Here is a 22,476-nt window from a genome sequence, read left to right as displayed (position 1 = left end):
CTTACCCAAGACTTAAACGTGGTATTTTGCTCCTCGGCCCAGAAAAAAATCTCTGTTGAATGTCAGATGGTTGAGGAAATACTTGTTTTAACCATCTCTCCTCCACCTGAATGATAAACCAATGCACTGTGGCTCAGTGGGTTTACTTCTGAATTTACAATTAAGCTAATACTATGCCCCAGAGGGACTCATGAGCCTTAGTGGAGCTTAGCAAAATTGGCTTCGATAAAATAAAAGGAGTGATGTTACTGAGCTATATCCAATAAATCATAGTCTATTAGCTGACGTTAACTTATAATTTCAGGCACGGGGATAAAATTATTCACAATGGATACCTTTAAAGTGGGTGAGAAGCCCAGGTAGCAAAATTTGAATGCAACAAATCCTTCCAGAATAAAAACACAGAAAACCGTCTCCGAGGCAACAACAGCTTTGGAGGAGTTGCCGTTAACCTTAACGAACCAGGAGAAAACGTTTTAAATACGCATCAATTCAAGATGTTAAATTGATTAGAACCACATTTTAAGTCCTGCTCGAACACTAGTCCTCGACTTCACAGACTGATTCTCAAAGGAAAATTAGTTATTTGTTACACAGCGGTAGGGAGTTTCCAGGAGAATTAATACATAAATTACGCACATGCGAGGGCACTCTCTGTAGATCTGTTTCCTCATGTGTAATAAATCTCTGCTAACTTCCGGATCCTTTTCCTTCTTCTGTTTGCATTCTTTCATGCAATCTCCAGTTAAATGCCTGTCACATGAAGTCATGTAAAATTCTCAACAGAAAAACGTAAAAATGCATTTCTTCAAAGGTATAAAGTCATCTGGGAGAGTGGGTGGGTGGGTGTGTCTGTGTGTCTCTCTGCAACCAACAGACTCATAGATCTGGGAGAGTGTGAAAAGGAGCAGGAAGAATAAAATAACGAAGGGAAGTCTGACTCTAAAAGCCATCCCAGTAAGAGGCTGCATTGACAAAGAAAGCCCTGTACAAAAAGGAACTCGGCCACTTGCAGAAAGGGAAAAGTGCGAAATGAAAAAGGAGGCATTGCAACAGAAAATGGCTTGGGAATTGATGGGAAAATCCTTATTATTTAATGTTGGGGAAACCTCAGATTTAGAGGGTTTACTGCAACCTAGCTAAGTGTTTAAACTAAAGTGTATGGTGGGGGAGGTAAAGCAAGGTGACAGAGCTGCTTTCCTAAAAGGAAGAATAAAAAGTAACTTTACTCACCTTTGGTGACTTTTCCTAAGTCATTCTATATTATCTAAATCACCCTGTATAATGCCTAATTAACCTAAGAAAGTGAAATGGCCAAAGGGAGCTATTGTCTAGCCCAGTGGGCTTCCCCCTGGGCAGAGAATATTCTGATAAATTGGCAGCATCGGTGACAGACCAGTTCCAATGTCAACATTAGACTTTTGAATGGGAAAACTTATAAATAGAAACTGGAGAATAAATAGCATACACATGGAAAAGGAAACGGCATAATGGAAAATGTGAAGCTAGCTCGATATTTATAAATAAACACTCAAAGGAATGAAAAAATGAATAGGGCAAAAAAGGCAACTCATTAGAACTTTTAACTGAATATGTCATTTTTCTAGAGAAGGGCTAAAAAAAACATTCTCCCATGTAACAATGAATTTTCAAATTCTGAGAAAAAGAAGAGTTTAATACAATTTGACACATATCTGAATGTTATATGTAAGGCAGTCTGCTAGGTGCCATTAGGATATAGAAAGAGGTCCTAAACACCAACGATGCCTTCGAGGATTTTGCAATATGGCAGAGGAAACTGGCCCGTAGACGGAACCCACCTCACAAGAAGCAAGCTAACTCTACAAGTTCAATGGTGAACTAGCTGTTTGACACATGGAGGGATCCCCTGGGTGAGAAATAGTGGGGAGTGGAGGAAGCACCCTGCTGCTCCACGTCTGAATTTACTGACCAGAAAATTCAGGCAATACGAGGGAATGAATAAAAGGAAAATTGTAAATTTATATTTTGAATCAATTAGAAATACGAACTGGTAGTTACAACTGCCTAACCTTAAGCCTAACCCTATGTTAACCCAATAGGAACTTTCTTAAGACTCATGCAGATTGATAGATTTTTCTTTTTATTCTTTCAACACTGTGGTCACACGTTTGTTGGTTCAGTGCACCCCAAGACCATCCAGTATAACTCCAAGAGTGCGGATTATACCCAGATGCCTAGAATGAAATTCAAGTGATTGCAAATCCTCCCGATCCCATACAACGACTTTGTGCAATTAAGAAAAATGAATCTCTCACACGTGACTCTTTATATCCAGCTAAAGGAAAACTGTAGACAGTTAATTTTGTTTGAAGATCTTCTAGTTTTAATTTATTACGCATCAATGTCTAGGACTTACTCTTTGAAGTGGTGCACTGTGCCTAGCAGAAACTGCACAGTGCAAGCCACAGCCTTGCATATGGGAGAAATTGGAACTGAGACATTAGAATGTCCCACAGTCAGCGACTGAAGTCCCAGATCCAGGGTTCAGCCATAACAGTATCTAGCATTTTTAGTTTGAGTTTTATCTAATTTTCTAATTGGACTCTTTAAGACACAAGCAATAAATATTACATAGGATACACAGATTCTCGAGTTGTTTAATATAAAGTGGACTGAAGAAGAACGAAAGAGAAATCAGTAAGGGGGCTATGGCATTACACCAGCTAAGAGATGATGACAGCTTCGGAGAAGGAGTGAGTAGTTGGACATGAGAAAATTGGTCTTGCCCAATGGGTTTCTTTGCTCAAACCATGCCCTGCCTTCTAAGGCATTTTCCCTTCCACTCTGAATGTATTTATTTCTCAAAATTCACAATTTTTCCCATAGTAGTCGAGATAGAGTTTGGAGGCCTCAGAGCTAAGTAACACATATTTCAAGTGTTTATTTGTGTCACTAATTATAATTTTGGTGCTTATAAGCAGACTTCATAAATGCATGTGAAAAGATAATTAGATGAAAGATAAAAACTGAAAGAGTTTGTGTAAAATAAAAGCACAGTTAAGGGAATTATAGCATCTTCTACAATAGGTTAGCTTATAGAATTAGGCTTAATCCATGTGATTGAAGTGTTTACTGAATAAACGAATGAATGAGCAGATGAATGAGTCTATGACGATACCAATCAACCATTAAGATCTGACTTTGTACTTTTGCACTCGTAATCATGTTGCCACAGATAGCTCCAGAGTTAACTGAAATACCAGAGCAGCCAGCAATGAGAGTGGATATGCGGCAACACACCTCAGCCTTATAATCACCTGACTGAGAGTAGAATATGATCACCTTGGTCATGTCACAGAAACAGCGTGAGACTTGGGAAAGAAAAACAAGACCAATTCTGATGCCAGGAAATCATGATATGAATTTATTTTTTTAAATATAAAGTATTATGTAAAAGTTAGTACACAACAAGTGCTTTAAACTATAAAGAATCTTGTCTCTCTCGCGCAAATGTAAAGAACCCCGGGCCTGCAAGGTGGCTTGACATCATCATGTAGTGGGATGCTTCTCCCTAGAAAATGGCTCATTTCCTAAAAGCCCAACATAGTGTTTCAGCCCCACATCGTGTTACACGCAGCAGGATCAAGAGAAAAGGAGAATATAAAGGCAAAAGACATGTACCAGCAATCTTTTAAGAAATTTATTCAACACCATCACAAAACAATGTTACATAACCCCATTAGTCGCATGGCTACACATAGCTGCAAGAGATGTTCAGATCTTCATTCTCTCTCTGTGTCTGGTCAAAAATCAGAGCCTCTATCAACACAGAGAAAGAAGAGATCATATATTGAGGGACAATTGGCATTTCTTCCAAAAAAAAAGTTAACAATTAAATTGTTATATAGCCAGAAAACATGGGAAAAACTTTTGAGAGGGGTCTAAAGGTTGCATAATTTGTACATTGCACAAAAGTCCCCAACCAAAAGAGAAAGTAGAGACTGAAATCCAGTCAGCAATCTGCTAGTCAACATGTTGTCCTGTCCCAGGGCTGAGTCCCAGCAAAAGGTTGCTTTGTTCCCAGGACAAAGGGCCACAAAGACTGCAAGCCATTGTCCTCACCAGGCTGTATCCATCCCAAGGTGGTGCCTTTTCCCAATTCACCTACCCTATTCTTCTTTACCTGACTTATGAAAAGGCGTTTTCCTGATAAACCCACTGTTTAAACAATAATCTGGATCTAAAGTGAGTACCATTTCATTTCACTGGGTAGGATCACCATAAACAACAGAAAAGTTAATTCTTTCCTTAGTAATGTTTGTTGTGTGTAAAACTTTGTGAATTTGTTTTCAACCAGGGGAAATACACTATTTATGCATACACAGTAACAAAGCATTGAGGCAATTCAAAAACTGTATACCCTTGGTTTTACTTATTGAGACTTAAGTTCTGAGAAAGTAAAACACAGTGATTAAAGACCATGGACTCCAGGGCCAGATTTTCTGGGTCTGCATTCCAGCTGACTTTTCCTAATTGCTTAACTTTGGGTGAGTCAGTTAAATTCAGTTTAATCAATATAACTAGAATAATAATACTATATACCACAAATTTTCAGAGAGATTAAATACATCCATGTCAATGGACTTAGAACACGAAGTGTTCAATAAATGTTAGATATTATTTAGAAACAATTCAAAAACCATCAAAATTTGAATAATTACATTTTTCAAATAGGTGGCACTTTTAAGAGCAGAAATGGAAGAAACAGTGAGCAAAAATAGAAAGCCTCCTTTCCAAAGCTGCCCACATAAAGAACTTCTGACAAAAAGAATGAAAAGATTCAGAATGCTCTTTGACTCATTTTAGTTAATTATAAATATTTAAGGTCATTGCCTTGAAAAGCCATAGCTTTTCAACATTAAATTTTCTTTAATTTCATCTTTATTACAATTAAAAAGCTATAAAATAACAAATTTCATGCTCCCTTCTCAAAAAAAAATACAGAGAAACTTTTAAAAGCATAAATTGAAAGTTCTCATGCGAATAAAGTGAGTACATCCAGTACTCTTTCAGTCTCTAGTCTAGACGAAATTCCTGCAAAGAGGCACAAATATATTATGTACAATACATTAATTATAATATTCTTATATTCTATTATGAAGAATTTCAAATATTAAAGTGGATAGAGTAGGATAATGAATCCACATATACCCACCCCTCAGCTATTATCAACTAATGGCCAATCTTAATTTTTCTCTAGTTCTGCCTACTTTCTCTCTCCACCAAGATATATTTTAGAGCAGGTCAGAGATATTATACCATTTTTGACACATTATTTTAACAGATTTATTGAAACATAGTTGATATGCAATCAATTGCGTATGTTTCAAATGTACAATTTGCTAAGTTTTAACATAGGTACTCACCCATGAAACTATCACCACAATCCAGTTAATGAACACATCCGTCACCCGCAAAAGTACTCTTATGTCCAATGGTAATTCTTCTCAATCAGGGAACCACTGATCTACTTCCTATCACTTCAGATTAATTTTCATTTTCAGAGTTTTATATCACTGCAATCCTGTAATACGTACCCTTCTTTTGTCTATATTATTATCACTCGGCATAAATTATTTTGAGTTTCATTCATGTCGTTGTGTGTATCAATGCGTCATTTCTTTTTATTGCAGAGTAGTATTCCATTTTCGATATACAAGTTTATCTACTCACTTGTTGATGGACATTTGAGTTGTTTCCAGTTTGAGGATATTACAAATTAAGCTGCTCCAAACATTCATCCACAAGTCTTTGTAGAGACCCACGCTTTCACTACTCTTGGGGTGAAATGGCTAGGTCTATGAGTAGGCATATGTTTAAGTTTTCAAAAACTCTCAAAACTTTGTCCAAACTGAGTTCACCATTCTGTATCTCCACCAGCAATGTATAAAAGTTCCAGTCACCCAACTTCCTTAAAAATACATGATATCGTCAGTCTTTTTAATTTTAAACATTTTAATAGGTGTTTAGTGGTAACTCAAGGTAGTTATATTTTTCACTTCCCCAATGACATATGACACTGAATATCTCTTCTTGTGCTTTGTTGCCACCCTATGTGTTCTTTGGTAAAGTGTCTGTTCAAATTCTTTACCTATTTTTTCAAATTAAGTAGTTCATTTTCTTAAATTTTGAGAGTTCCTTGTCTATTCAGGATACAGTTCTTTTATCAGATATGTAATTTGTGAGTGTTCTCCAGTTTATGAATTGGTTTCTCATCCTCTTAAAAGTTTCAAACAGCAGAAGTTCTTAGTTTTGATACAACCAATTTATCAATTCTTTCTTCTGTGGATTGTGCTTCTGATCTCATATCTAAGAAATCTTTCCCTAACCTTGAAGTCACAAAGATTTTTCTCCTACAATTTCTTTGAGATGTTTTATGATTTTAGGTTTTACTTTTAGTCTATGATGCATTGAGAGGTAACTTCTGAATATGATCTATTTTTTTGCATACGAATATCCAAATGTTGAAAGGACCTTTCCTGCGCTGAATTGCTTTGGCATTGTTGCTGAAAATTAATGACTTTATTTTAAAAACATATTTATCTACTTTTTTCTCTTCCAATAAAATGTAAGAATCATGTGGGCAGGAACTGTGTATCTCTGCCCCTTGAACAGTAGGCACTCAAATACGTGTTGTTAAAATGAATGAATCTGTATCTAGAGAAAATAAGTGAAGACCGACCAAATGCAAACAGGCAAAGGCTTTTTTTTTTTTTTTTTTTTTTTTTCAGAGCTTCCATAGTAAAACAGAGGCTCAAAGGCAGGCAGAGAAGTGGGAAAGTTTGATAGTAGGGAAAAGTTAGCTTCAGGTATGCCCTGATTGGAGAATGTTAGCTTGGAGAAGCCATAGTTGGGCCAGCTAGGTGGGGCATCCTATGTGATTGGTCAAAGGCTCCTATTTGGCTTTCTCTGGTTGGTCCTAATTTCTCTGGGGCAGAAATTAGGGAAACTATCAGGTATTAATCAAGCCCTAGCTGTTTAGGGCTGATTTTTCAGAAGTTACTGTTTGCCTTCCTGGACAGGTTGCCGGAAACTATGGTCTGACTCTGTACAAGTCTGACTTACAGGTAGCAGGTTGGCTTCCTGGACTGGTTAATGTGGATAAAGGCTTCGTTTCCTGGTCCGGTTGCTGCAGATCATAGGTCAGAGTTTTATTTTTATATGTGGTCTGGCCATCGTCTCATTACTATTTTCAGTCTCATCACTGTAACGGGAAATGTGCTTATAAATGCACAGCAAAAGAATTGAATGGATGGGTTCTAGCTGGGAATAGAAGATCAAAGGGACTTACTTTTATTTTATTTATTGATATGTATTCTATATTTTTACAATAAGCTTGTATTATTTTTAATTTAAAAAATTAAATCAAAGAGTCCAATCAAAGGCAATAATTGCAAGTCACACTGCCTCCTCTGACGTTTGCAAAATCCATTTGACAAAACTATTTGCTTAGCTACTGATCCTCCTGTTATTTTTGGTTTGTTGTTTGTTTGTTTGTTTGTTTTGAAAACAACGTAAACATTGTAAAAATGTGCAAATTCCTCCCTGGGAACATTCGGTTTATGTATTCTGAGTGAACTTCTGGTGCTCTCTCATTTTCAGCCAAACCCTTGAAAATGAAACTTTTCATTCGACATTTATTCAATAAATGTGAATTGAGTGACTAACATGTTCCAGACATTTCCTTCCCTGAAAAAGTGAGAGAAATGTCACGATTGCAAGGATGCCCTGAACGCAAATTGGGTTACTTGGACTCGAAATCTCTGCTTTCCTAGGGACATAGCGCCACCTGGTGGAGCTCCGGGATATTTTCAGAGATGACAAGATTCACGTTGCATTTTCACAACCACAAACGCTGTGTGGGTTAACTCTCAGTTGAGTGCAAATCCTAGAAACCAAAACATGCCATTCCCCAAGTATTCTGGCTGTGGGAATCTTTACTGTATTCATTTATTCTGTTTTTTAACAAGGAAAATAACCTATGTGAATCATTTACTAATATGTTTTGTGAACAACATTTCAACGTTTCTGCCAAAGAACTGATTGTGTCTTGTACACAGCCTCTTATAGGACTCAGTAGATCATATTGTTAGTATTTGCACCTTGTCAGGTACTGGAGTCCAAGGACCACTATGCTTAGCTGAGTTCCTGTCACAGAGAAGATGATCAAAGTCTAAAAGAATGGTAGAAACCGATGACATAACATGGGTCAGAAAGGAATTCACTTAATTCATTCATAACATATTCATTTCCAGTAGTAAAGGATACAGCGCTTTTAAAAATACATAAGCATCTGAGTGATTTTTCAAAATATTCATTAATTCATTTTAAGAGAACAGTAATAAACTCAGCATATATACATATATAGGCTTTCAGTTTGGAAATTTATATTCAGAGAAATGGTACAGATGATAAGTTCTGCCATGGTTCAGAGGGGTGAGAAATTACTTCTCGCTGGGACGATTAAAAAAAGCCTCTCCCGTTTCAAATTTACTTGAGAACACACCCTAAAACCACTCAGATCAAGACATCACTGTAACAGATAAAGTTATTTGGTTTGCGAAACCCATTGTCCTTACACAAATGTATCTAATGTGCTTCCAAAGAAAGCTTTGCCTCAAGGTGTAACCTGCCAACATATTGTTAGAACTATAGTTAGTTTTTACTACACAGCACATTACAGAAACATAGTCCCTGCATTGGTATAAAATTCAAATCCTTCAATAACATAAAGCGGGCATTGAGACCATGCTCAGAGGTGGACAGAGCCTGGCCTGCCCACTGCAGACTTCCCTGGAAGATGTTACACTTGCATGGGATTCACCTCCTCACACCAAGTAGGCTGGCGGGAGACAAATATCCTTTGCTTCCATGTGTACACCTCAGTTTCTGACTCTACTCTGTGAGAGTTTGTTTGGACATTTTTAAAAACACATATTAACATTTACGTCATATATACACATATATAACACATAACATGCATAACATATAACATACAGATGCACGTATATAACATATAACACATACACATATAGCAGGCATGTATGTAGCATATGCACATTATACATACACACGTGTAACATACATAACATAGACTGCATGTAAAATGTACATGTATAATATACATGTGCATATATGGCATATGTGTGTATAACATATATACATATCTGCATATATAACATACACATGCACACATATAACACGTGTATGCATGTATAACATATACATGACGTACTATATACATATGCACGTGCACATACATAACATATGCACATTATAACATATACACACCTATGTAACGTATGACTACTACTGTGATAAGCACTTTTACGTAATTACTTTGTATCATCCTCACATACCCTGTGAAGGAAGAATTAATCTCTCATTTTACGAACGAAGAAACGAAGGCTCAGGGGCTGAATTACTTAAGGTCAAGGAGCTCGGAAGTCTCAGTCAGGATTTAAACTCATACCTCTCAACCCTAAGCCCACTGCACTTTGCACGAACTGAAGCTGCCTCGAAAGCTACTTGATTTCCACAGCGAGATTTCCCAATAATCACCAGTTCTGCCATTTACAAGTGCAGACTGATTAGTTCTGTGATCTTAGAGAAGTCACTTCAACCCACTGTGCTTCCGTTTACTCAACTGTAATAAAAGGGAGAAAATGATACCTGTCTGGCCTACTTCTCAAGTTGCTTAAAGAGCAAAATCAGATGCAGAAGACTTAAGAGCATGGGCTCGGGTGTCAGCTACCTGGGTGTAAATTGCACATGCACGACTTAATAACTGCACAGCCTTAAACAGGTTGTTTAATCTCTAAACTTCCATTTACTCATCTGCATCATGAGAACAATAAGGGTTCTACCTGCTAAGATAATTCATATAAAGTCTTCAGTAGGGTGCGTGGAACACAGTACTTGTAAATGCTATTAACAAATGCATCTTGAAGCACCCGGGAAAGAAGACGACTTTGAGCAAGTATGGGATTATTGTTATTATCTATTCTAAGCCAAGATGATATGTCCTACCTGGCCTTACCCTAAATTTTAACTTTTTATTTTCATTTATCTTTTACTAACTCATTCTAAAAATGTCAAGTGTTTCTGAGTAACATAGACTCAAATAGGTGAACTCTTAGAAGAAGCCTGTGTCTCTCAGAATTCCTACAAAATGGACGACATACTCAGTGTTAAGTTCTAACCAGGAGCTTTTGACAAAGGTGTGGACAGGGCTCAGAGAACCCCAGTGTTGTCAGAGGCTGGAAGCTTTATCCCCCTTAGCCTAAATAAAGGTGCAGGCAGTAGCATCACCAGACTGGAAGAGAACTGGGGACACCCACCATGGACCCAGCCACTGGGGATAGAGGGGACCCATGGCCAATAAACGCCAGCCTCTCATCTCTTTCTGGTGCCACCAGGGGCCAAACCCAAATAGCAGTTGGAGGTAAGGAAGCCCAGGGATGCAGCCCAGAGAAGGAAGCCCCTCTGAGCCAGCGCAGGACAGAGAAGGGAGGTCTGGTGCAGCAAACGGAGAATGGCCAGCACAGTCCTAAGTGAGGACTAAACATAACATAGATTTAGCAAAAGTATACAGCTACCTCCCTTAGCACACTGACGAGTCCTAGCCCACCTGACGGAAGCCAGACAGCCTGCCTCCAAATCTTGGCTCTGCCAGGAGCTGGGTGCCCTTAACGTTACTTATCTTCTCTGTGCTATAGTTTATTCACCTATAAAATTGGGAAAATGTAATACTTACCCCCTAGGGCTGTTGTGGGAATTAAGTGAGTTAACATTTGAAATATTCAAAGCAGTGAAGGGCACTCAGCCCTGTATGAATTTTTGTTACTATTATTTTATTATTATTATTACAGGCATGTGTGGAGGTTTGTGTCACACATAAGTGAGCCCTGTGGGTGATTAAAAAAGTACATGACTATAACTTATACAGGCCACGTACGCAAGCAAAACACACTGACCCCAATTGTACTATGGTGGGAGATGGGCTTAATGTATATAAATATGACGTAATTCCAGTCCGTCATCAACACCCACCCTGGAGTGATGCCACATCCTTCAGCCTGTGTTTACCTGATTGAAAAGAGCCAGTACACTCATAGGTGATAGCTACAGATGGGCCCTCTCAGGACCTTCACCAAATACACGAACATATATTGACACAGTCCCTGTCCATTTTTCCTTCTGAAGCAGCAAACATGACATTTCCCAAATGGGCTTCAACTTGTTATTTTCCTTTTCTTCAGACCAAAATTGCTTTATTCCAGTTTTTGCAGATGGTGTCAAGGTTCCCGTCAGCAAGACCAGATGGAATATGAAGCTGGTAAACAAGAGCAGAGAAGCAGAGTCCCTCAGAGCCAGCCGCGTGTTGTCCTCATGTGCCATCGCAGACACTACGACTGAAGGCTGGGCGGCAGTCCCATCCACCGGGCACCCTGAATGCCAGAATATTAGCATGTGGGGAGTGGGGAGTGGGGAGTGGGTTTGGAGCTAGACGACGTTCGCTTTTTTATTTTTTAAGTAGCGGAGATAAAATGAGAATAATTAAAGAAAAGAAAAGTGTGAATGAACTCCTTAGAGAGGCAGCTCGAGAGAGGATCAAAGCAGCAAAATATTTGCCAACAGAAACGCCAGGTGGACTTCAAATGTATGAAATTTAAATCATACCCAGGTTCTCAGAACATGAAAGCTCCCGATTCTGTTTTCTCGAGCACATTTATTTACCTCAGATACAGAAATCAGCCTCATTCTTCAGGATAAGTTATCCCTACCTCGTGTACAGCCGCAAAGCATATAGAACCATAGTCCAGCCCCTCCATCCAGCCGACTGCCATGTCACCAAGAAATGCTCATTTCAATTAAACTTCACCTTACAAACTTGAGCCTAAATGGGTTTCGTGGGTTTTGTTTGGTTGTTTGCCTCCATCATCAAATAGCTTTTGCCCAGAGAAAAACCATAAATGTCTAAGGCTTGTACTTAGATTTAGATTATGGATATCTCGAACTTATAGAACTCTTAAAATTTTAGGGGTTTTACAATTATCTTATTGATTCCTCACAAACACCATGTAAAGTAAAGGGGCCCGATTTTTTTCGCCCATTATACTGACAAGAAAACTAAGGCTTAGTTCAAGTGTTAGTGAAAGTCCTAGAAACTCACAGAAAAATCATTATGGCTGATGCCAGTCCACAAAATATAAAGAGAAAAAAAGTGTAAAAAATTTAAGCTAAACACTGCGGAGGAGGAGGGAGTTCCCCAGCTGTTCAAGAAGAGTGAAACTGAATACAAGAGTGTGCACAGCACTGAAATATGGTTGTTTGGTGAGACTATCATTTCAGCGAAATAGCCCGTCAACTTGAGCCCGCTATGAATTTCTTTAATGCTGAGGGTCTATGTGAACACTTTTGGGGGCAGGCCCTGATACGGATGTTTTTCTACCCCAGGAGAAAACTGAAGAGAACAGGGATTAAAGCAAGCAGTGCACCGATTGAAAACAAAATCTCAAAATTCTCCAGGGTCGAGTTAAAAGAAGGCTCAAGGGTAAGATGAGTCCTAGGTTTTCTCAGGACCCAAAAAGGCCGAAATGGTTTCCCAGCCGTGGTCACTGAGAAGGGAAAGAGGACTAGGAGGGAGGAGATGGCCGTGGGGGACACCTCAGCATCGTGGAGGACACCCAGCCCCCCTCCTGAGAGGGTGAGTGGGCTTCTGAATGCCTCCCAAACCCCAATTCCAAGATTATGGTTGGGGGTCTTCTAAACACATCACCACTGAGTTAGGGCTTCTGGTTATTTGGAAGTAGGTGAGTCATTCAATAGCTAGAGGAGGAGGGGGTTTCAGGAGAGAAATGTCAGGGTTGGGAAAGGAAGAGCCAGGGAACACCTTCAGTCACCATTTTTAGTACCGAGGCATGTGCCTCGCTGTGGGTGAAGTGGTCACTTCCGAAGTGGCTTAAGATGTTTGGCTAGCAATCCCCACAAGGACCACCTACTGGAAGCTCTAGCTAAATAATTTGTGGGTCTCAGTGCAAAATAAAAATGTAGGGCCCTTGCCAGAGATGGAAAATCTCCCCTTTCTATGAGCCCGCCACCTCGACTCACAGTAGAAGGGCAAGTCCTAAGGCATCGACCTTCCTGCCAGGATGAGCCTAGTACTTAGGTTGGGGTTAGGCAAGAGGCCCCACTGAGTTACCCACCATATATACTGTGGCCCTGCCAGCTCAGAGCAGCAACAGATGCCTCCATGTGCAGCTCAAGACACAGAGAGGCATGAGCCTACCCAAACCTCCCGTGCCCAGGTCCATGCACAGGCCTCTCCCCAAACCACACATACAGGCAGAGAGAAAGGACAACAGGGCAAGGAAGGGGATGAGGAGACCACGAGAGCCCAAGATGTAAGTGATGAAAAGTCATCCTAGAGGGGTGAGGAGCAATAAGGTGTAAGCCTATGCCGAGGACAAGGCTCCGGGCCCCTGGCACGCACTCCATTTTCCCATCTGATGACTTCACTTCCAAAACACAAATTCAAAGATAAAATTATTAAGAATTTTAAGATGGCACCCTCGGAGCATTAAACTCCACGTGTGGGACCCTTCTGAGCACACACCCTGTACACCTGCATTGGTCCATAAAGTAGGCCCTTCCTGCTGGGCAAGAGGAACCCAGCAGCAACGGGTGACAAGGTGGATGCCCACAGCAGGGACAGAGACTGGGAGTAAGGAAGGAAGAGGATAAGCTTCAGTCAGGCCTCTCATACTAGCAGGCTTCCCAAGAGAAGGGTACCTTGAGAACTCTCAAGAACCAAAGGATGTTCCCCTCAGAGAACCAGCACGTGGATGCTCATCTTGCAAAGGAATCGATAGCCAAGCAGATAACTGATACGGGGCCACAAGCAACAGATGCCACCTCCAATATGAAATTAAATTGTTCACATAACAGAACAGTAATCACAGATGTCACATTGAAGACACCAATTGTCTGCCAACAGTTATATGAAAAGATGGTGCTTTTCCTTCCGATACCTTAACACCAAGACACCAGAGGGAAAAGCATAGGGAAAAGGGGTTGAAAAAGCTGACCACATGCCCCACAGACAAACACTCCTAGTTTCCAGACAGAAATCCAATCTTCGCTAGGTTTAGAGGGAACCCTTGAAATGAATATGTGATTGAGGTTTTTAAAAGAACAGGAAAAGTTCTAAGAGCTAGCATGAGAGTTTTTTTAATTTCCAAAAGTGATTGAAAAATTAGAGGATCAGCCCAAACTGTCATTCAGGGTGTTGGCTTCCCAGCAGGAAAGAGAAGCTCAGCTGACACAATTCGATATTGGAAAGATAAAGCCATTGTATGTTTCTATCTGACAAGTCGAAACTGTTCAATCAAAATGATTAAGCACGACCTCACAGACTGCTCCAAGAAATGGGACAGAGGTCTTGCCCTCACTTCTGAGAGTTTTAGAAAGCAGTTCCCCTGAATACAAATCAAGGTTCCTTTCCTTGAGACTTCAGGCCATGTAACTGTCATATGACTTCCTAGCCAAAAATAGTCGACCTGTGTCTTCTAGAATATGAATGCTTAGGCCATTTGCAAATGAGTTCCTGTTACCAATCTTTGCAACAACTTTAGAAGTTTCCTAATTATTTGGTTAAATTAATTCCAAGGCAAGCTGAGCCCTCATTCAGAGTGTAATTTAATTAGATGTTCTCATTCCAGGCTCAGCGCAAAATGTAGATTTCAGATAAACTAACTTTCAGGTAGATTGGTTCCTGGAAGATTATCAGTCTAAATTACATCAAGGTTATGCCTTGGCAAGAGCTCACGATTTTGACTGCTTGACCGACCAGTTCAGTGGAATAAACTGTGAATCTGCTTAATATACTGAATGTACCAGTTGTCACACTAAATTGACTGGATAAAGAGTAGTTTCCACATTACATAAGCAAAGTGGAAAGCCATGCCTTTGACTTGGTTTGGAAAAAATACAAATCCTTGAGCCTGGTCAAAAACCCATCCAGTCCATCTCAAGACTGTGTTTGTCTTGGAACTGCAACCAGAACAATCTTTTGGAAGCATGTAATGTAATCGGGGGTGGGCGAACTGATTTAACTGCAGGTCAAATTCTGCCCACCTCCTGTTTTAGTAAACAAAATTTTAATGACACAGTCCCACCCATTTATTATGTATTGTTTACAGCCGCTTTCACAATGTAATGCCAGAGATAAGTAGTTGCAAGGGAAACCATCTGGCCAGCAAAGCCTGAAATATTTATTATCTGATCTTTCATAAGAAAAAGTTGTCAGCAGCCTGGGTCCATATCTTCCATGAGTTATTCTGAGAAGTCCTTACCTCTGACACTCACAAGTTCTATCCTTCAGTTTCAACTCACAATAATGAGGTAGTAGTCATTGCTTTATAATCGTATTAGAACTGTCCATAAGTTTATTGTTATACTGTCTATTAACTGGGATTTGGGGAAAGTCATCTGCATTTTCTGAGCCTCAGTTCTCAAATAAAAAGTTCGGGTTAGTTGATATCTAAGGTTCCTTCAAGCTTTAACATGATGAACTTTTTATGCTCCAACAAAGAGAATTTCTTCCTTTGAATAAAATGTATTTTAACCACTGATAGTCATGAGACTTTATTGAAAGCCCATTTTTTTTGGTAATAGACATTAATATGGCTGCTTATACAGTATCCATCCCCACTCGCCATCCTTCCTAACAGAGTCCTGGCTGGTATTGGTCCTTTCTTCCACTGGCCCTGTGCATTGAGAAAAACTGACCTATCAGCACCCCTGACTTTCGAAGTCAATCATGGCAATATCTTGCCCCTTGTCAGTTACTGATTTAGGATGTAGCACAAATTCCAGCCAATGAGATGTACGAGGAAGTCACCTATAGCAGAAGAAAGAAGGAGATACTTCAAGCAAGAGTTGTCTTAATTTAAAGGAAGAAACAAGAATCTCTCTTCTTTTTCCAGCAATTGTCATGACTGAATGTGTTGTTAGAATTCCTGCTGCCATCTTGTTACTGTCCTGAGGATGATGCCAGCACAGGAGAAAGGCAGAAAGACAGTCTGGTTTTGAAGTCTGAAGCCAGCCTTAGTTCTGGATTGTTTCTTATTAAAAGGAAATAAAATTTTTACTATTTAGGCCAATTTTATTTATTCTCATTAACTACGGACAAAATCCAACTAATACTCTGATGGAAGTATGTTGCTGAGCTAAATGCAGGTCAGTGGGGTTAAGGATAACTGGAATTATGGAGAAATTACTTTCAAAAATAATAATAACCAAACAGGAAAGCTTTGTTTTCCTTAAAAAAAAAAAATCCCATTACAACACAACTACTGCTATCTAATAGATGCTGACTGACTAATTGGAACATTTTACTCAAAAATAACTTGGGAGACTTTTTGTAATACAGAAGAAACAGAAATATTTTCTAAAAAAGAAATTCTTGTCAATAGCTATTTTAACATGCCAAACACATATAATGTGATTTTCTCTAAGTCTTGAATAAATGGCACAGCTTACATTTGCTCATATTTAAGTCCTCAGTAGTAAGAAGAAAACCAATCCAGTAGCATTTGTAAGACCAAGCAAAAAAGAGAGAGGGAAAATGAAAGAGAGAGAAAGAGAGAGAGAGAGAAAGAATGTCAACATGTGGCTAAAAAATATGGAGTCCGTGAGGTCAAACTTAAAAGCTAAACATCTGAGAACCAAAGACTGTCACTGTTGGTGGAGGGGTCATGGGCAGATCCTTTTCCAACTCCTTCAGCCATTACAGATTGTCCCATTCCTTCTACTCAGATGCATCCTATTAAAGGAGCTCACTTCTCACCAAGGCTAGACACGCCACAGCCGAACACCACAGCTGTGGAATGTTCTCTCTTTCTAAATGTTCTACCAAGTCTCAGATAGTCTTTCCCACCCTCTCAATTTTCCAAGGACAATTCACTATTATTTTAATTACAGTTGGGGAAGACACCACCGCATCATATGTACATGTAATCATTTCACTGGATAAGCCTAATTCGCAGAATAAAATAATAAAGCAATTTTATTTTTCTCTTTCTCTGTCCCTTAAAATGGGCTCCATGGGAGGGCTTATAGCCCTGGATGAAAATGGAAGTCGACTCCATGAATTCTCTGATCTCTCTTAGCTCATTAAAAACTTCAACTATCACTTTAAGTGACAACGGGCAGCTTCAACTTGGTAACTAAAATATTCTGTTCCTATCATAATCAAAATTTGGTCTTTATTTAAAGTTGAAGTTCCTACCTCCTTAACCTGCGTCTGCCACAGATGGAAAGGGGGCAGGTGATGGGCTGTGCTCAGCTGCTTCTTTCTTTTCCAGCCCAGATTTCATTCCTGCCTACGACTTGCTAGCGGTAGTGCTCAGCTCCTCTGGAGTTAAAGTGCGGACAGGGACGGGGGGAAAAGGACCAGGAAAGTTCCAACATGATTAATGATGTCATGAGCTGGTATCAACACTGCCCAAGGCCAGCTGGCAGGTATGCATGCGACATCTCCCAATGGTCTTCTTACACGTGAGGGGGAAAATATCTGCTTTGACTTGAGGAAAAGGAGAAAACATGACTTACCCTCTCCGTAGGTTTTACTCTGACTCGTTCTCCTCATGAGATCAAATCATCAGCGCTCTACCAATATCTTTCTCTCAGTCATCCCCAAATAGCCAGTCCCTGCCCTTTTATGAGGCCCTCCGTGTGCATAAGGCCATTGAGAATCCTGATTCCACTGCCTCGCACCCCTTAGGATGGCTGCTTGATTATCAAAATACCAGAAAACGACGAGTGTTGGCGAGGATGTGGAGAAATTGGAACCTTGCGTACTGTTAGTGGGTGCAAAATGGTGATGCCATTATGAAAAACAGTGGGATGGTTTCTCAGAAAATTGAAAATAAAATTACCATATGATCCGGCAATCCTACACCCAAAAGAATCAAAAGCAAAATTTCTAAAACACATAATTGATACAGCCATGTTTATGGCAGCATTATTCACAATAGCCAAAAGGTAGAAGCAACCCAAGTATCTGTCAGAAGATGGATGGATAAACAAACTGGAATATTATTCACACAATGGAATATTATTCGGCCTGAAAAGAAAGGAAGTTCTGACTCACGCTACAACATAGATGAATCTTAAGGACGTCATGTGCAGTGAAATAAGCCAGTCACAAAAAAAGACAAACACTGTATGATTCCACTTATACGAGGTACCTAGAATAGGCGAATTCATAGAGACAGAAAGTAGAATTATTGCCGCCAGGGGCTGGAAGGAGGGGGAAATGCGGTCATTCTTTAATGGGTGCAGAGTCTCAGTTTGGGAAGATGGAAAGTTCTAGAGATGAACAGTGATGGTAGTCGCACAACAGCGTGAATGTACTTAGTGCCACTGAACCGTACGCTTAAATATAGTTAGGATGGGAAATTTATGTTATGTGTATTTTGCCACAATTAAAATTAAAATTAAAACACAGTCATGATTTTTTTTGCTCTCATCTTCTTAAAAATATAACTTCTATTTTAGCTTCAGCTAAAATCTTCATGTTGACATCCTACCATATATTCATCAACTACAAAACTACAAGGTATATTCTGATTTCATAAATATTAAAAAGTGAAAGAGTGATTTGTCTTGGAATTTTAGGCACATCTGCCTCAACTCTAGAAACATTACTAACCCTTGGTATCTAGTTTACTCCTGAGCCTATTACCTCATAATTGTTCTAACAGAGTATAAGACATTTTTCTTTGAATGCATTTTCCCAGCTCCAGCTCTCATCAGGCTGATTTAGAAAATTAACTTGTCTCTCTGGAATCATTTCTGAATTAAAATTAATATCCCACATCTCCTTGACCCACACCCAATCACACATACACACAAAAGAAAGAACTTTCATGGTATAGACATATTTTCACACTTGGAATTTAAAACAACATTATCTCAACATTTCTAATTACAGAAAACTTACCGTAAATAAAAAAGAATAATTGGATTTTTACCTCCAAACAATATTTGGGGTTGATTTAAAATCACCCAGTCTTATTATTTTTACCCTTGTCCTAAAATATAATAGGAGGTACCAAAACAACACAAAGAAATCCTTGAGAGGACAATGGTAAATCATTTATATTATGACAAAGAGAGATTTACAGGTGTAATAGAAAAGCATAAATTTAGCAAGTGCAAGATTAAAACAGAGTATTATGAAGTCCACTTAGCACTAAACTCTGAGTTCGACTACATAAAAATATGCTGAAATTGTTGACTCTATAGAGATTCAAGAGGAATGAGTTAGCAATGACAGGCAAAATACCAGTTTTACATCATACCCATAGCAGGAAAACATTAATCGATATACATTACCAAACGGTACATGGTTCGCAGTCCTTCGCACAGGGAGATCGTGTTGGGAAATTTAGAACTCATTTCTTAGTTACAGCTTAGTGGTTAAGAAAGCCAAACACATTTTGTGAAACTCCTTGAGTTCAAATTTCAGCTCCACTTATAAGCTCCAAAACCTTTACTGAGATTTTTAATCCTTCCATTTCTTCATCTGTAAAATAGAAATAAAAATAGCACCTAATTAATAGAAAGGATGGGAAAATTCAAGGAAATAATGCAGCTAAAATACTAAGCGCATTGCCAAGCACATAGGAACTTTTCAATTAATGTTACTTTTTATGTAATAGAGGAAAATATAACCTTTTCTTCAATAGCAGAAGTTGGAAGAAATTTTCAAATGGTTTATTTAGGTTTTTTGCCTCAGCTATCACTTGTTCTTGCTTCCATAAATGTCACCAGGGTAATCTCAAATTAATTAGCAGGTTGCTAGTTAATCTACAGCAGTGGGTCTCAAACTTGAGTGTTGACTAGAATCACCCAGAGAGTGTGAAAACACAGATTGCTGGGGCCTATTCCTAGGTTTCTGATTTAGCAGATCTGCCCTGTGCTGAGGATTTGCATTTCTAACAAGTTCCCACTATCTTACCCCGCAACTTTCTCTTCAGAGCTTTACTCTTCACACTCTTTTGACCCCCAAAACTAACCCTGGGTGCCTCGTTCTAAAGACCGGCTATCACTCTGTTCTGACAGCTGGTTGGTAACATGTTATGGAGCCCAAATAGAACTACCCAAAAATATAAGCCACCTTCAGACTCCACCATATCTGGGTCTTGAGCCCAGGGGAGCCAGACACCATGGTCCATTAGAAATGGCCCCACTAAATCCTACACCCATTGTCAGGTTCCATCAGAGATTTCGAGAGCCCTCGTGTGCCTGGAAAGCAAGGCTACAGAGCCTTGAGTTCCTTCTGCCTGTGTCTCTGGTAGCTCCTTCCACCCCTAGTGTCTAGGAACCTATTATTAACCTACTGTTATCCAGTAGGTTAATAATAGGACCTGATTTTCTAGCATATTCTTACTAAGTTGCTTCTAGATGTTTCCATTTGCAAGAAGTCATTATGTCATGATGGCATATTTCACACTTGTGTACACACACGCACACAGACACAGTTCTAATAAATAACACTGTTCTTTAAGTGGTTGGACGCATGACCTTAGAGTAACGTTTAACTTCCCCTCCTTGACAGACCACCATCCCTTCTCATAATATGGACAAAGAGATTATCCGTCAGCCCCCAAATCCCTCACCCAAAAACATATATCCGATTACTTTTCCTATCTCCTGCTGCCTTTATACTTTAACTTGTCCTTAAATAAATTCCTTAAAGGGAGTGAAAGCAGAGTAGCAGCCCACTGTCACATTTGACCAATTCCAACCTCAGCATGAACACAAATTTTTTTAATGTAAGAAATGTTTTAGTTGCGTAACACAAGCAGCTTTATATAGAAAATTCTATTGGAAACTCCCAGTCCAATCTCTGTCAGTGCCTGTGTCCCCACCACAGATGTGAGAACCGCCCCTGCCCTAAAACTGAATTCAGCTTCAGGTGTCTCGGTGGTGTCTGATCCACGATTATCTTATTAACCATTTCACACTGAGCCCAGGACACTTGAGCCCACAATCCACATCTTTTGCACAGATTGCTTGAACAGTTTGACACTGAAATCTGAATTTGTCTTGAATTTGCCACCCACCACTGGATTCCACTTCTTATGTGTTCTTCCAATGCTGTCGTGAGTGATCCCCCCGCAGCCCACTGAGCAAAACTGGGACCCCTCTCCTCAATAAGCACCCCAGTAGTTCCATGACAAGGCAAGCATCATACAAAACCGATGCCACACAAATTCCCTTTCCCCCGACCCCAGTAATCAGTTTCACTAAATAAGCGCAGATGGAAATTATCCCCACCCTCCAATTCCACTAGCATAGAAAGTCTTTGAAATAAAAAGAAAATTACCATTTCTGAAGGGTCATATCAATAATTTTTATAATATAAGCAAATATTAAAGCAGGGTACACACATACACACACACACTCGCACACACATATCCTAAGAAATCGCCTTTTCTTCCATGTCACTGAATTTCAGACCTTCTGCTTATTTCTCATTGTAGCTAGTCAGTACATACTGTCTAACATTGAAAAATCGATAGATATATAAGTTTATTACTTAGAGTTATAATAATAACCAGCAGAAGACCAAAACAGAAACCTATTCAAATTCCCTAGTTACATCTAGGGAATTTCATTTGAGAAATGAAAGAAAAGTGGCAATGGGTCAGAAGAAAGATTTTGTTTTATATTTTATAATTTCCTGTACTGCTCATGTTTCTTATTATATATACATATTATTTCTACAATTGTAAGAAAGAGATAAAATATGAGTAAATAACATCCTCGTTAATAAGAGATTAGCTAAATAAATTAAGTATATGCATGCAGATTGGTTTGAAACCACGGGAACTTTCTGGGTGAAAGTTCCCCATACGCAGAGAACAAGGAGACCCAATAAGGGGCAAACTACTCCATGTCGGTAGGTGGCAGTTTTAATAAGCAAGAGAACTTACTTACGAGGCTTGCCTTGGGCGACCGCAAGACACATAACTCTCCACACCCACCTGGATGTCAAAATGGGGGTTGGTTCTCCTAGAATGCATGCCATCTCCTCATGATAGGCTCCCACCAGTAGCCACTAAGCAAGCCCCCAACTCCTAACAGACCCGTAATAGCCACCTAAGAAAAGAAAAACACCAGCAAAAGTTCTAGAAAACAAAAGAAAGTCACGAAACTAGTCACGTGCTAGGCTTGTATCTATGCCATCTCATTTAGGTGGTTTATAGGGAAATTCTTAAAGCTTTGTTGGAAATAACAGGGGGTTGAGGAGCCATGAGAAGTGCTGGCTGCAGTTCTGGTGAGACCCCCGTTATGAGAAATGGTGCAAAACCAAAGCCTGAAAGCTGAGACATGAGAGACTGGGTCCTCCTGATTCAG

The 22,476-nt window shown here is 39.4% G+C and overlaps 1 long non-coding RNA gene across 1 annotated transcript in view; it reads right to left on the bottom strand.

Annotated features, from left to right (window-relative positions):
• Positions 1–22,476, bottom strand: part of LOC120585121 (uncharacterized) — a 257,701-nt gene that overhangs the window by 174,408 nt on the left and 60,817 nt on the right. The window contains exon 2 of the long non-coding RNA XR_005648233.1: positions 19,447–19,636. This is a non-coding gene — a long non-coding RNA (uncharacterized LOC120585121). The remainder of the gene's footprint in view (positions 1–19,446; positions 19,637–22,476) is intronic.

Source organism: Pteropus medius, unplaced genomic scaffold, assembly GCF_902729225.1.
Source record: "Pteropus medius unplaced genomic scaffold, Ma_sr-lr_union100, whole genome shotgun sequence".
NCBI lineage: Eukaryota > Metazoa > Chordata > Mammalia > Chiroptera > Pteropodidae > Pteropus > Pteropus medius.
Note: the sequence above shows the minus strand (reverse complement) of the source record. Positions and strands in the feature narration are given on the sequence as shown.